Below are 17,232 nucleotides of genomic sequence, written 5' to 3' on the forward strand. Positions count from 1 at the left end.
CCTTGGCAACTCTTAAGGAATGTGGACTTCAACTCCAAGGTTACCCCAGCTTGCATGCTGGCTGGGGAATTCTGGGAGTTGAAGTCCACAAGTCTTGGAGTCAACAGGCTTGAGAAACACTGCTCTAAATGGTCATGTTGTCCACCTCGAAGGGCTTCATTGGGCAAAATTCACTGGTGGAGAAAAATATTGGATTCCCCCCCCATTCATTATCTCAGCATAGCCGTAGTAATGTATCATCTAGTACAGTGTTTCCCAACCTTGGCAACTTGAAGATATTTGGACTTCAAATCCCAGAATTCCCCAGCCAGCAAATGCTGGCTGGGGAATTCTGGGAGTTGAAGTCCAGATATTTTCAAGTTGCCAAGGTTGGGAAACACTGCTCTAGTACACAGGTCTCCAACTTTGGCAACTTTAAGCCTTGTAGACTTTAAATCCCAGAATTCCTCAGCTACCGTAGCTGTTGGCTGAGGAATTCTAGGAGGCTTAAAGTTGCCAAGATTGGAGACCCCTGCTCTAGTAGATAATTAATCACTCAACATCATCCCCACCTTGGCATTCAGTTTTTCTCTGTGAATCTCATAGAACAGTTCTAGCACCATTTATTGATAATCTGTTGCATGTCAAAGCCACAGAATGTAAGGTTACCAAGTATTAATACACTACAAGCAATATAAATCCTTCCATTTCCCAGCGTTGAGTCAAAACTGGGGATGCTTCTTTCACCCAAACAATTATCCCACAAACTTATAAAATAACATTATGAATCATTGATAAAAGGATGAACAAATTCAAAATGACAAAACTTAAACTCTAACTCAAGTTTAGAAACCTAAAACTTTCATCTATATTGATAGTAAAGATATTAAAAGCTGTAATCGGATCAACTGATAAGTTGATACTATTTACGACATTTGATAAATTTATAGATGAATTTATCTCTTCTTTCTTTCTTCTTTTTTTCTTTTTAATTTTTCCTCTTCCCCTTCTCTCCCCCTTTTTTCTTTTTCTTTCTCTCTCTTTAGCTTTATTTTCTTCCTTATTTTCTTCCTTTATGTAAGCATGTATTTTGATTTATAAATGTATACTCTAAATTCATATACATTTGTACCAATATTCACATTGTCCTTTTGCTTTATGTATCCGCTCCCTTATTTATCTTCAATAAAGATTATGTTTTCTTTTAAAAAAAGAAATACAGTGTTTAATTGTACAACAAAAGTTCAAAAGAATATTTATTTAAAAAGCAGTCTGTTCCTGGGACATTGGTCATAAACATGTGACTGTCAATTTATGGATGAATAAACACATCTAAATCCGTTTTGGACTAAATAGTGGGAAATCCAGTTGTGTTTCCCTGCAATGATTATTCCACAATCAGGCGCCATATCTGAGAAGGTCCTAATGCTAGTCACAAATATTTTGAATCAAATCCAGTTGTGGGACCAAAAGCAGAACTGATCTAATCATATGTCACTTGTTCTTAGCATTGTCTAAATTTAAATGAGACAATCAAAAAGCCAAAAAGGAAATTAAAATATATCTTCAGCAGTAATCAACACCCAGATGAATATAGGTTAACACCACTACCAACACAGACAAACAAGTGAATAGTAAGCAACAGCTTAATCAAGGAACCACCAAGACCATTCCCACCAGCACTGATGGGGAAAACCACTAGTATATAAAAGGGGGGAAAAGCCTCTCCCCTCAAGCATTGATGATGTTACCTATTTGGGTAATGAAATGTTTTAAAAAAAAACAAGCAAGTGCAGAGAACACCAAGGACCCCACCAAATATCAAAATTAATAGATTCCAAAAAAGGAATCCCCAATTGCTGCTACTTATGGTGGATTGAAATTGAGAGGGAAAGAGAAGAGAATATGATTCTTCTTTGGGTGACATCTAGGGAAAATATTTCTTTGCATCTCATATTTTGCTGCGGCCAGAATCCAAAATTATAACAGGATTTCAGCCCGAATATTGTTACAGTCTTCCTTGTTAGGTTTTGTATTGTTTCAGAGACTCACCTGTGTGACTGCTAACATGTTTTCTATTTTTCTGGCAACAGTTGGACCGAGGAGAGTATTCTTTCTAGGGAAATAGAGTGGAAAAGAGAAAGGGCCATGAATTCACAATTTATTGTTATTTCAATTCCTAAAGCTTAGAAGTTATTTTACCAGCATGAATACAATATTATTATTATTATTATTATTATTATTATTATTATTATTATTATCATCATCATCATCATCATCATCATCATCAACAACAACAACAGAGTTGGAAGGGACCTTGGAGGCCTTCTTCCTGCTTAGGCAGGAAACTCTACACTACTTTAGACGAATGGTTATCCAACATCTGTTTAAAAACTTCCAGTGTTGGAGCATTCACAACTTCTGGAAGCAAGCTGTTCCACTGATTAATTGTTATGACCATTAGGAAATTTCTCCTTAGTTCTAAGTTACTTCTCTCCTTCTTTAGTTTCCACCCATTGCTTCTTGTTCTACCGTCAGGTGCTTTGGAGAATAGGTTGACTCCTCCTTCTTTGTGGCAACCCCTGAGATATTGGAACACACATTTTCCTCTTTGTTTTGTTATGGTATGAGATCCAGCCTTAAGTTGTATAACCAACCAACCAATCAACCAACCAAGAAAGTTTATTCTTTGGATGAAGCATCTTTCACTCACTGGCAGTTGCATTTTTGCAACAGTTCTGATTTTTAGGTAGTCTTTAAAGATGACTGCAAGTGTGTTGCAATAGTCTATCTTTGAGGTGACAACGACATGAGTTACCATTGTCAGGTCACGCTGTTCCAGCCAGAGTTACAACTAGTATACGAGCCTGCCTGTTGCTTTCATTTCCTGAGGAATTAGGGCCATAAATCTGAGAAGACCCCCAATTTACAATCCTCCTTCTGGGTTAGAATGATCCCATCCAGAATCAGCCAAGGAGGTAGGATCACACCAAAATGGTTACGTAAGAACTGTACCCACTCTTAGTTTCATAACCTCCAGACAACAGTAGACCTCCACTACATGTTTGGTTGAGCTCACAGTGACAATGTATAATTGGCAGTGGTGGGATTCAAATTTTTTTTACTACTGATTCTGTGGGTGTGGCTTGGTGGGTGTGGCAAGGGAAGGATACTGTAAAATCTCCATTCCCTCTACACTCCAGGGGAAGGTTACTGCAAAATCCCCATTTCCACCTGATCAGCCAGGACTCGGGGGACAGAGAATAAATGGGGGTGGAGCCAATCAGAGATGGTAGTTACCAGTTCTATAAACTATTCCAAATTTCCGCTACTGATTCTCCGAACTATTCAAAAATTCTGCTACTATTTCTATGAACTATGCAAAATTTCTGTGCTGGTTCTCCAGGATCTGATGAAACCCACCTCTGATAATCGAGTATCATCAGCACATTGATAATACCTCACCCATGCATAATATCACCTAGCAATTTCATGTACTGTAGATATTAAATTGCACAAATGTGGGAGGAAATTCTAAGACCGACAATGAGAGCAACAATTTGTAAAGCAATGAGCATTCAGAGGTCTGAACATTAAATCACACAGAGAGAACGATCTGAGTCCTACAGAATTCACAATAAAGAAATCAGAATGTTACTGTTTTTTCTTTATTAACTGTTGATTGGAAATGCACAGTCGAGAAAGAGTGGAACTATCATAAAAATAGTGTCTCCCTGTCTCAACCTTTGCAGGAGGTTCAGAACATACATACATACATTCACTTACTCACTCATTCAATTTTAGAGATCTTATAGACAATTCCAATGATGTATACAATTCCCATTCTGTAAACTGGCTTAATACAACAGACAATGCAATAACTACAATTAGAGAATATGTGGCATGCACTGTGTAGCAAAAATCTAGCCAGATTCAAAATGGAAGGATGGGGGCATATTTGGGTCAAGTGATGAAATAGTTATACCATTGCCATTTTTAAGGAGGATGACAATTTCACTCAGTGATTGTTTTACCATTGCCTTAATTGTTGGTGGCATCAAATATGTCTGAGAGAGGTTTAATAGAACATAATAGGACTTGTTCCATCTAGGGGCCATGAAAGTCATCCCCTAATGATTAGTGCTATTTCAGTCTCTTTTCCATATCTGAAACAAATCCAAATAATCTACTTTTATGTAGAAATCTGTGCTTCACTATCGTCTTTTGAATTTTGCCCCTACAACCTGCTTGGCAAAGAGATGGTAGGTTAGCAGAAAACTGTGTAATGTGGTTAGACCAAGAGAAGTCCTCTTCAGCAGAAGGTGCATCAAGCAAATGGTTGGTACATCTTCTCCAAAAGAAGAGTCATAAGAACATAAGAAGAGCCATGCTGAATCGGGCCAAAGCTCATCGAGTCCAGCATTCTGTGTCACACAGTGACCTATCAATTGTACATTGGGATCTTGAGCAGAAAGAGATGGCAAAACCCTCCCTTTCCCTTGACCGCCAGCAAATGGTATCCAAGGGAATCCTGCCTGCCTCAACCAACATAGAGGCGGCACCTGGGCATTCGTAGAGGCAGCACATAATGACTGCCTGAAGAAGCTGTGCAGAGTGTGGATTCATCTCAAACGTTTGGAGACTCCACTTTTTATGTTGTTGTCTTACTTATCTTATTAACCCTGTGCAAATAATGGCTAATGTGAAGCCATTTGATCTGCCAAATATCTGGAAAACAGGTCAGCAGTCTAAAAGAGTCTTGCTGTATAGGCTTAATGCTGCCTTGAAAAAAAAGATGACTGCAATATCTTTCTGTATAACTAAAGTCTTTTCTATGTCTCATTCAACCAAGTAAAAAATTATCCTGTAATCTACAATTCCTACACTGCAAAAATATATGGACTACGAAACTAGATCAGGGCAAAGCAATAGATGTAATTTAAATAGGCTTTTGAAAAACCTTTGATTCTGTGGTACACAATAAGCTACTTCTAAAACTAAAACCAATGGCATTTCTGGACCCCTGCATTTCTGTCAAATGGATAAATGGTCAAAAGAGGGGGTGCCTTATCAAATACTGTACCTGTACCTGTTAACAACGGTGTCCCCCAAGGCACTGTTCTAGGACCAATACTCTTTTTAATCTACATAAATTACCTTTGCGATCGTATTATCAGCAACTGCGTCCTCTTTACTGATAATGTAAAACTATTTAACACCATGGACAATAGTACTACCCTTCAAAAAGACCTTGACTTTCTGTCAGAATGGTCAAACAACTGGCAACTCCAAATATTAACCAACAAATGCTCTGTCTTACACATTGGCAAAAAGAATCAGAACACAAAATACAAACTGAGTGGACATGACCCTCACTCTGTCAAGGACCTTGGAGTACTCATATCTAATGATCTAAGTGCCAAAGCTCACTGGGATAACATTACCAAAAAAGCATTAAGAGTTGTAAACCTAATCTTGTGTAGCATCATCTCTGATAATATTACACTACTAACAACAGCATGCAAAACGTTTGCTAGACTTGTATTCAAATTATATATATACAGTACTTACATGTATTATCTAATATGAGATTGACAAATAAATAAATAAAATAAAAATAAATAAAATAAAAAATATCTGGGGTTATTCTTGCCCATCCAGGTATTATGAGAAATGGATAAATTGGCCTGTATATATCAGATTAATTCTACTGGTTTGCACAAAATAACCCTGTTAGAGGAAATGAGATACTCCTGGCCCCTTTAGTCTTGGGCGCCAATTAATGAGATCCAGTTTTCCAAAAGTTATTTAGTTTAGGCTTTAGCTTGGCATCTGAATTACGAAACAGTCCCAACCTGTCCTCTTACAGATTTCTGCACAAAAAGGCTTTGTCTTTCTCCATGGTTCTCTGAAGGTTACCGCATGTCAGTACAGCTGGTTGCTAGGTGATGGTTATCTGGAACTGTTCCTTTGGACATTGTGTCTTGTGGTTAAAAAGACAACTTTTCCTCCCACAACTCTGCTTACAAAAGTGAAATTCCTGCACTTGACACCCTGAATTGATGGCATTTGCATACACGTCTCATCTCCAAAATCAGTTTTTGCAGCATTTTATGGTATGTTCCATAAAAAGTTTCTTTCTAAATCAGAAGAATCCTGGAAAGCAATGTCATATGGGCTGGACATAATCCCTTGGGAAGTTCTGGACGAGGCCCATTTGTTGCTCTCACTGTTGGTCTAAGACAGGGGTCCCCAAACTTGGCAACTTCAAGACTTGTGGATCTCAACTCCCAGAATTCTCCAGCCAGGGAGTTGAAGTCCACAAGTATTAAATTTGCCAAGTTTGAAGAACTCAGTTCTAAGAATTCATACCCACCTTCATGCAATTTAACATTTACAGTACTAAATTGCTAGGTGATATGCTAGGTGATATGCATGGGTTGGGATGAGGTGCTATCAATATGCTGATAATATATTGTCACTGGGAGCTCAACTGGAGATGCAGTGGAGGTCTTTACTGGGGTCTGAAGGCTATGAAACTAAGATGCATTTCTCTTAGAAGAGGGCTGTTCTTTCCTCCATTTATTTTGCCTAGTTTTTCCCAACTTGGCATTCCTCCGATGAACTGGTACCCATAAATTCTTGAATTCTCAGCCACCATTCACGGAGAGCTCAGCATATGTTTGGTGGGGAGATGAAGATGGGAGGGCATATGGTTTGTGGGTGAATGGCAAAGGAAGATTTTTTTTCCAGTTATTAACCTATTTGATGCAATTTTATTCTAGTCAAGTACCAAAGTGAATTCTAAAATTAAGGTCATAAAAGGCTTTGAACTTTAAGCAACAGGTGGATACTGATTTATCCAGATGTCCTAATCTCATCTTTATAACAGCTTATTAGTTTGATGAAGTTTGATAAAGGTTAGAGCAGCTAATGGCAGGCAGTCAAATTCTCGTTTCTTTGTTTCCCTGTCTGCTGTTATTCAGTTTGATGAAAGAGAATTTGATTAAGAAAATGTTTACAGGACAACTCTCCTGGAGAGGAATCAATCAATCAACCAACCAACCATCACTCAGTCACTCATTTGAAATAGAGCTGAAAGGGACTTTAGAGTTCTTCTAGTTCAACCCTTGCCCAATAAAGAGACCCTATGCCATTATATAAAGGTAGTTGTCCAAAAGGTGTTTTCAAGAGGTTTCTTAAAAACCTCCAGTGATGAAGAACCTACAACTTCTGAAGGCAAGCCATTCCACTAGCCAATTCTTCTTGTCAGGAAATTTCTCCTTCATTCCAGGATGTTTCTCTCCTTGGTTAGTTTCCATCCATTGTTTCCTGTCTTGCCTTCTGGTGCTTTGGAAAATAAGTTGACTTCTTTGTGGCAGCCCCCCAAATACTGGAACACTGCTATCATGTCACCCCTAGTCATTCTTTTCTCTAGATTAGCCACACCCAATTCCTGCAACCGTTCTTCAGAGGTTTTCATATATCGTTGTCCTGTCCTTGTACTTATTTAGTTATGAAAATGCCAAGAGATATAAGTGAGAATGTTCTTGATAGCCATTTCTTTCAACAATCTGCAGTTTCCTTTGGCTTCTCATGCTTCTGTTGAATTTCATGGATAAATGCTACGGTGCAATACAGCCGATGGATTTCATCCTGTTGGTAATGGTGCTTCTATAACAGTTAAGAAGAAATGCTGCTCTTTAAAAAATTGCAGAAAATCTCCACCCATCAGGAAACATTTGTGAACGTTATTATATATTTGTGCTAAAATGTCAGCCATTTTAACTGTTTTAGCTTATTCATTTATTTATTAGATTTGTATGCCGCCCCTTTCCGTAGTTATAAGTGGACAGTTGCTGAACATGGTGTTTTTTTGTGATTTTAAAAAAATCAAGTGATATGACAAAGCACAAGGCCCTAGACTAGCCTTAAAATATACAGGCTCAAAGTAGTCTTCACATTTATCATTTCAGTCACATATGGGATGAAATAGAACAACTGTATTTTTTGGTGTATAAGATGCACCTTTTTCCTTGGTAATAATTTGGGTGTGTCTTATACACTGAATCTACAGTTTTTTCCTTCCAGACTTAATTAGCTGCTAATGATCTTCCCAGCTCTTACTTTGCAGGTTCTTTCATTGTTTCTCTCTCTGAAGAATGTTTTCCAAGCCCTAAGTCTTTGCAGGGTTTTTTCATTACTCTAACTTGCTCTGAGTAAGTTTCTTTCCAGCCCTAACCAGCTGCTACCAATGTTCCCAGCTCTTACCAGCTTGCAAGCTCTTTCACTGTTACTTTATGCAAAGAATGTTTTCCAAACCCTGTCTTTGTTTTTTTTCATTCTCTATTTACTCCAAATGTTTCTTTCCAGCCCTAACCAGGTGCTACCAATGTTCCCAGCTTTTATCGGCTTGCAAGATCTTTCATTGTTACTCTCTGCCAAGAATGTATTCTAAACCTGTCTTTTTAGGGTTTCCTTTTCATTGCTTTACTTGCTCCAGATATTTCTTTCCAGCCCTAACCAGGTGCTATGTATGTAACCAAGCTCTTTCATTGTTACTCTCTCTGAAGAATGTTTTCCAAGCCCTAAGTCTTTACAGGGTTTTTTCATTACTCTAACTTGCTCTGCATAAGTTTCTTTCCAGCCTTAACCAGGTGCTAACAATGTTCCCAGCTTACAAACTTTTTCATTATTACTCTGTCAGAATAATTTTTTTAAAAGCCCTTAAGCAGGGGATAAAATAATGTGCTGAAGCTGACTAGACTAATAATGCTAGCCAGATGAATACCGGGTAAGCAGATGCTTTCCCCTATTTTCATCCCCCAAAACTAAGGTGTATCTTATATTCTGGTGCGTCTTATACTCAAAAAAATACGCCAATCCTTGTTTTTCCAAGAAGCTTGTTTTAAAACATAGAAATATTTTTCTTCATCTCAAAAAGTTTAATCGTGGCTTCTTTTTGTCAGATTCACACCTTTATTACACAAGATATGTACAATGAGATTGGTTGAGCTCTCTCAATGCATCACACCGAACACAATACAACTCACAGTGAAAACAGAAAATCCCTAACCCAATAAATCATATTAACAAATATGGCTTAAATCAATGATGGTGAACCTTTTTTTTTTGCTCGGGTGCCAGAAGGATGTGCATGAGCATGTCCACACTTTTAATTCAATGCCCACCCCCCTGTGCAAACCTGAACAACCCCCCCACTGCCCCCACCACGCATGCACACAGGCCTCACTGAAGCCTCTGGACTTCCCGTCGGCCATTGGTAAGGTGACCAGATTTTAACATTGGTAAAGCGGGACACCATGGATGGTGGTGGTGGTGGGTGTTTCTTGATTAAAAATTTGGTTTAGTCTCCCTGGGAGCTGTGCTGCGCCAGGTGGGAAAAGGACCCACGTTCTTCCATGGCATCCCCAGAACCATCGCTGCTTTCATCCCTCCTCCCCTTTTCTAATCGGAAAGAAGTGGAGGCCATGCTCAATCCCAAGATTGGCAGGCCAGCCCATGACAGGAGATGCACTTCCTTTCTCTCGGTGGTGGGAGAAGCTTCCTCCTCCCAGGCTCCCAGTGCCCAGAGAAAGGAAGCGCTTTATTTGCTCTGAGCCAGAGTGAATAAAGCACATCCTTTCTCTGGGCAGTGGGAGAAGTTTATTCCCTCTCCCAGCATTCAGAGAAAGGAAGCACTTTATTCACTCTGAGCCATCCAGAGCGAATAAAGCGCTTCCTTTCTCTGGGCGGTGGGAGACATTTCCTAGCTTGTCATTCATTCTTTCTTTTAAAAAATCGGGACTTTTTAAAAACGTTGTGGGACGCGGGACAAATTGTTAAAAATCGGGACTGTCCAGCCAAATGTGGGACGCTTGGTCAGCCTAGCCATTGGGCTATTTTTCACCTTCCCCAGGCTCTGGAGGCTTTTCTGAAGCCTGGGGAAGGCGAAAACGGCCTCGCCCTGCCCTCCAGAAGGCTATAAATTAGCAGTCCCGTGCACACGGGTGTGCTGGAGCTGACATAGGGCAACGCCTTGTGTGCTCTGGAGAGGGGCGGCATACAAATCCAATAAATAAAATAAATAAATAAATATGGCTCCGCGTACCACATGGGGCATGCATATTAATTTGTTAATTTGTTAATTTGTTAATTTGTTAATTTGTTAATTTGTTAATTTGTTAATTTGTTAATTTGTTAATTTGTTAATTTGTTAATTTGTTAATTTGTTAATTTGTTAATTTGTTAATTTGTTAATTTGTTAATTTGTTAATTTGTTAATTTGTTAATTTGTTAATTACTTTGTTACTTTGTTACTTTGTTACTTTGTTACTTTGTTACTTTGTTACTTTATTAATTTATTAATTTATTAATTTATTAATTTATTAATTTATTAATTTATTAATTTATTAATTTATTAATTTATTAATTTATTAATTTATTAATTTATTAATTTATTAATTTATTAATTTATCAATTTATCAATTGATTAATTTATCAATTGATTAATTTATCAATTGATTAATTTATCAATTGATTAATTAATCCATCCATCCATCCATCCATCCATTCATTCATTCATTCAACTTCTATGCTGCCCAATCCCGAAGGACTCAGGGCGGCTTACAATAGGTTCACCATCACAGGCTTATATGTTTGAGGCTCCTGTGTTGAAGACCTGAAAATCTAAATTTCTCTCACACAGAGAGGGCACCAAAAGTAAAAGACTCTTGAGACAACTTTGTTATTCTAAACCTTTTGCTATTTTTTTAAAAATATGACCACTAGTTTGTTAAGAAACATTTTCTGTGTTCGTTTTGTTTTTTTACGTTCCATAAACTACTTTGAGACTGGTACTTTTTTTCTTTTCAAAGTCAAAAGGTGGCTTTTGAACGACCACTTAGATCTAAATTGCAAGGGCCAAACTGTGATGGAATTAATAATATATAAAGCGGGAAGAAATACAAGCTGTGTAGGAGGCCGTCCAACCGTTTTATTATTCCCTCCTATCATCACTTTCTTGTAACCTTGTTTTTCTCAGAAAATTGACATTTCAGATTTCCTTTGCAGAGTGGTACAGCGTGACATAAGGTGGCATGATACCACAGAGCCATTTTGCTGAAAATAACACTCCAAATGACATTCGGTTACGTGTCTCTTGGGAACAAGTTAATTAACTAACTTCAAATCAGGATATTACATTGAATGTAATACAATAAACTCCCAGGATCAGCCTATGTGTGGTCATCGTGTATATTTCCTGTTAAAAGCAGAAAAAGGAAATGAAAAACATTATTATTTGGAGCAGGTACTAGACATCCCTGCTTTTGCCCTGAACGATGGACTCATTTAATTGATACCAAATAACGCAGATCAAGCAAACCTTTTTATCAGGGTAGACATTTGTTCAACATCAGTGTTCCCAGTTTCTTTCCAGCCTCAGTTCAAGATGCTGGTCATTAAAAAAAATAAAAGATGCAATGCTACTTATGTCCTTGGAATAAATTTTGGGATTCCACCCAAGGCACCTATTGTTGGAGGTGCTGTCTTTGCTTTCTTTTTGCCATTTGTCCTTCTATTTGCAGGTTTTTGTATTATCTGATTTGTCTCCAGTTATCTATGTTTTGCTCTGCTGACTCCATGTACTACAACATCTAATATCCAGACCCTTTTTGTCTTTCATATCAACGATTGTTAAGTCTGGGGAGTAATATGCGAGGTGCTTGTTTGTCTCAATTCTAATTCTTCAGAGCACTTCGCTTCTTCATTTTCTGTTCTTTTGTCTATTTTGGGGTCCCATCAATTCTTGCTTGTAGGCAAATGGTATTTCTTGCAGATGTTGACTGCATCATTGTTGCTGCTTTTGTAGTCAGCGTGTGAGATCTTATAATATTAATAGGTGATCCTCTTTTTCTTCAGCTTCTTGGAAAGACAGCATTAACTGTCTGTTGCTGTTTTCTCAATTGTGACCGAGTATGCATTGCAATTAGCCCCTCTGTCTCTTCAACTTTCCTGCTCTTAGCCATTGCCTGGTCTTGTTCTTATCCAGGTTTGTTTGTGTGTTTGTGTGTGTGTGTGTGTGAACTGAGCATGTGATACTTTGCCTTGCCATGTCTCTTTTCTGTTCTTCATTTGGCATTTCTCATAGGCCAGTTTGGTCTCTCTGGTACCCAATAAACCTTCATGGTGTATTAGTTTCAATGCCTCTTCTTCACCATCCTTCAATATTGTTTATTTGTTTATTTGTTTATTTGTTTGTTTGTTTATTTGTTTATTTGTTTATTTGTTCATTTGTTCATTTGTTCATTTGTTCATTTGTTCATTTGTTCATTATTTGTTCATCATTTGTTCATTTGTTCATTTGTTCATTTGTTCATTTGTTCATTTGTTCATTTGTTTACTTAGTTAGTTAGTTAGTCCAATACACAATGAAGGTTTTAGTGGGTATATATCTATATACACATAGTAAAATACATGATGAAGGTTATAGAGGAGATACTCATAGTAAAATATATCTAAGAAAGAATAGAAAGGAAGGCATAGTAATAGAACATATCAATGAAAGAATAGAAGAAGAGATATAGGAATAGAAGAAAGGAATAGGAGATATAGGAGAGCAATAGGACAGGGGACGGAAGGCACTCTAGTGCACTTGTACTCGCCCCTTACTGACCTCTTAGGAATCTGGATAGGTCAACCGTAGATAATCTAAGGGTAAAGTGTTGGGAGTTTGGGGATGACACTATGGAGTCCAGTAATGAGTTCCAAGCTTCGACAACTCGGTTACTGAAGTCATATTTTTTACAGTCAAGTTTGGAGCGGTTAATATTAAGTTTAAATCTGTTGTGTGCTCTTGTATTGTTGTGGTTGAAGCTGAAGTAGTTTATTATTCTAATGCCCTTTCCTCCCCTTCCACTGACTGGTATTCTTGTGACATTCCACTCACCTTGATCAATCAAATAGTTATTGTGACCATAGACCAGCCTAGGAAGGTTTCCATTATCCTCCCCAAATGCCAGTAATTCTGGTGATTAATTGTGTCAGAAATCTCAACCCTACTCAGAATGTCCCGAGGAAAGAGAATGGCATTGAAATGGGTGACATTGAGATGCCCTTTGACATTTGATCAAGGCTCCTGCTATTCATGGAACAAGGAAGCTCCATTATTCTGATCCAGCTCACTGATCCATTGAGGGCTTGATGACTGGCAACATCTTAGAGGAGAGAGAAATCTTTCCAATCTCTGTTGGCAGCTCTGAAGGCATCCTTTCTTGCCCTTTCAGCCCATCCTCAGATTGCCTCAAACTCTAGCAAGGGTCAGGGAATTTCAGCCTAACTCTCTTAGGGGTCCACAAATGGGGTGTAAGCCACAGATTGGTGCATGTGTGAACCACAAATCTGAGCCACAGGTTTACTGGCTTAGTTTAACATATAGGTCAAGCCACTTAATGATTTATGCAATATATGAATTCTGGGCTTAATCCTAGCATCTCAACTCTATTATTGTTATTGTTATTGTTATTGTTATTGCTATTGCTATTGTTATTGTTATTGTTATTGTTATTGTTATTGTTATTGTTATTGTTATTGTTACTGTTACTGTTACTGTTACTGTTACTGTTGTTGTTATGATGATGTCAATACAACACAGCAAACGAGATCACTAGCATTCGTATTATTATTATTATTAGTTACTGTTATTGTTGTTGTTATTATTATTATTATTATTGTTGTTGTTGTTATCAGTACAACACAGCAAACAAGATCACTATGCTGGATTTTGTATTTCATCATCAGTCGGGTGCTTCCCAAGCACCTAGGACTGTGTGATGTAGCGGCGAATTATGTGTGCCGATCCCAGTAAAGCGGCTTTTTGCAATTGACAGATGGAGATTTTGTCGATTCTGATGGTTTTCAAATGTCAGCTGAGATCCATTGGCACTGCGCCCAGCATACCAAGGACCACTGGGACCACTTTCACGGGCTTATGCCAGAGTCGTTGCAGCTTGATTTTTAGATTTTTATATTTCACTAATTTCTCTAGCAGCTTCTCCTCGATTCTGCTATCTCCTGGGACTGCAATGTCGATGATCTATACTTTATTTTTTTCCACAATCAGCATGTCTGGTGTGTTATGCTTCAGAATTCGGTCAGTCGGAAGTCGGAAGTCCCACAATAGTTTTGCTTGCTCATTTTCGACCACTGTTTCGGGCTTATGATCCCATCAGTTCTTTGCCATTGGTAGATGGTAGTTCTGGCACAAGTTCCAGTGGATCATCTGTGCCACAGCACCATGTCTATGCTTGTAGTCAGTCTGTGCTATCTTTTTGCAGCAGCTGAGTATATGGTCGATTGTTTCATCTGTTTCTTTACAGAGTCTGCACTTTGGATCGTCTGTTGATTTTTCAATTCTGGCTTTGATAGCATTCGTATTATTATTATTATTATTATTATTATTATTAATATTATTATTATTATTATTATTATTTAGATTTGTATTATTATTTAGATTTGCCGCTCTTCTCTGAAGACTTGGGGCAGCTCACAAGATACAATATGAACAATGCAACAACAAATCTAATTAATTAAAAAATTACAAACTAAAATCCCAATTCATTCACAACCACTCACCACATTTAGTAAACGGGGTGTGTGTGTGTGTGTTGATCTAATTGCCCCATGCCTGGTGACATAAATGAGTCTTAAGTCTCTTGCAAAAGGTGAAGAGGGTGCCGGCCATCTGATTTTTGGTACATACAGAGGCTCTGGGAGGGCGTTTTTGGCTTCCAAAAAGCCTCCGGGGGGGGGGGAGGGCATTTTTTATCCTCCCTCAGTGCCAGAGACGTTTTTGGAGCCTGGTGAGGGTGAAACATGAGCCTACTGGGCCCACCAGAAGTTGGGAAACTGTTTCCAGCCTCTAGAGGGCCTCTGGGGGGGCAGGGGAAGCTGTTTTTGGCCACCCTAGGCATTGAATTAAGGGTGTGGGCACTCGCACATGCATCATAGTGTGTGCACATGCTTTTGTGGCACCCAAGGACAAAAAGGTTCACCATCACTGCTCTAAAGGCACTGACTGGGTTTATCCAGATTGCTTAATACAGTTTATTTCATTTTGACTTAAGAAAACTGCATTACTTGAAAACACGATGACTGACTATGACATTGTTAGTATTTGGCAGATAAGCCTATTTATTTTCTGACTCTGTAAGTATCCAGGATGACCCTGAAAACGATATCCCAACTGTGCACAAATTGAGGGTGGCCTGTTCTCTCCTCAGTGGGGATTTTCTCACCTTCTTGGGCTTGAGACATTTTTTTTTGCTATTGGAAAAAGTTCTGCTATTGTATTTTACAGGTTCTTAAATACAATAGCAAAATTTCTAAATACTGCTGAAGGAGACAGCGGTGATATTTCTGCAGCTTCTCTTGTCATAGCCGCTCATTCAATAAGGTTATGGTGCTTTGGAGTGCCTTTGAAGTGGCTGTCTGGATAAATATCTGCAGTTTTCTTGGCAAGATTTTCAGAAACAATTTGCCACTGCCTCCTTTTCAGTATGGAGAGAGAGGGACTGGCTCAAGGTCATCCAGCTGGTTTCATGCATATGGCAGGTTTAAAATGTATACTATTCTGATTTCTAGCCTGGTGCTTTTAACCACTACTGCAATTTATTTCTTGGGTCTGAAATGGTGGTTGTTTCTGCAGACCCTTTGCAGGTTATCTGGATTTTTGCAGCAAAGATATGGTACCAAACACCCATCCAGTAGGTAAGATATTGGCTCATTTTTAAAAAGCAATACTCAACTATTAGATTACCTTTGTTCCTTGCCTTCAGCACATTTGGTTCCAGTAGATATCACATTGTATCTTAAGAGGGATGATTGTCCCCATTACTGATTTTTTAATTTTTAGAGGAAAAATGTAGCATGATTTCTATGCTGGGAAGAAAAGGGAGATATTGTGGTTATGGGTGATTTCAACATGCCTGATGTTGACTGGAATATCCCCAGTGCCCTTACATGCAAAAGTAAGAATATAGTAGAGGCCTTTATAGGAGCAGCTCTGGCACAGCTGGTTAAGACACCAACTAGAGGGGAGAATATTCTAGATTTAGTTTTTACAAATGGGAATTGGGTTTCAGAGGTCAAGGTGGGAGAAAATTTAGGTTGCAGTGACCATCTATGTTTGTGGTTTGATGTAAAAACTCATTGTGAGCAATCCTATAATGCAACCAAAGTATTGGATTTCAGAAAAACAAATTTTAATGCAATGGGGGAATATTTAGATAATGAATTAAAGGGGAGGGATAAAATGGCAGGAGCGAGCACCCAGTGGACTGTATTAAAAAAGGCCATCTTAAAAGCCACTGGACTGTATGTAAGACAAATAACTAAAGGTAAAAGGAAGAAGAAACCGCTATGGTTTAGCAATGATGTAAGGGCTATAGTCAATGAAAAAAAGGCTGCCTATAGGAGGTATAAAGAGTCTGGAAGTATAGCTGATAGGGAGGTGTATAAAATGAGACAGAAGGAGGCAAAACAGATAATATATGCTGCTAAAGCCTCAAAAGAGGGAGAAATTGCAAATCTGTAAAGAAGGGGGATAAAACCTTCTTCAGATATATTAGTGATAAGAACAAGAAAAACTGCGGCATCAGGAAGCTTAGTACCAGGAATAATACATGCATTGATGGGAATAAGGAGATCGCTGACCATTTCAATAGCTACTTCTGTTCAGTTTTCTCAAAAGACACCTTACAAAATAATACTATAGGGGTATAGCATTGCTTCCAGCTGTACGGATTCAGCTCCAGTGATCTTAGAAGCCGATGTCTTAGAAGAACTTGAACGATTAAAGATAAATAAGGCAATGGGTCCAGATGGCATCCACCCCAGAGTTCTTAAAGAACTCAGATCTGTCATTGCTACCCCCCTGACTGATTTGTTTAACCAATCCTTGTTAACAGGAGAAGTTCTTGAGGATTGGAGAATGGCCAGTGTTGTGCCTATCCACAAGAAGGGCAGTAGAGAAGAAGCTGGTAACTATAGGCCAGTTAGCTTGACATCAGTGGTAGTTAAAATGATGGAGACTCTACTCAAAAAGAGGATAAATCAGCACCTAAAAAACAATAACTTATTGGACCCAAATCAGCATGGCTTTACTGAAGGCAAATCATGTCAGACTAATCTCATTGATTTCTTTGACTATGTCACAAAGGTGTTGGATGAAGGTGGTGCCATGGATATTGCCTA

This window comes from Erythrolamprus reginae, chromosome 2 (assembly GCF_031021105.1).
Source record: "Erythrolamprus reginae isolate rEryReg1 chromosome 2, rEryReg1.hap1, whole genome shotgun sequence".
In the NCBI taxonomy this organism is placed as follows: Eukaryota; Metazoa; Chordata; class Lepidosauria; order Squamata; family Dipsadidae; genus Erythrolamprus; species Erythrolamprus reginae.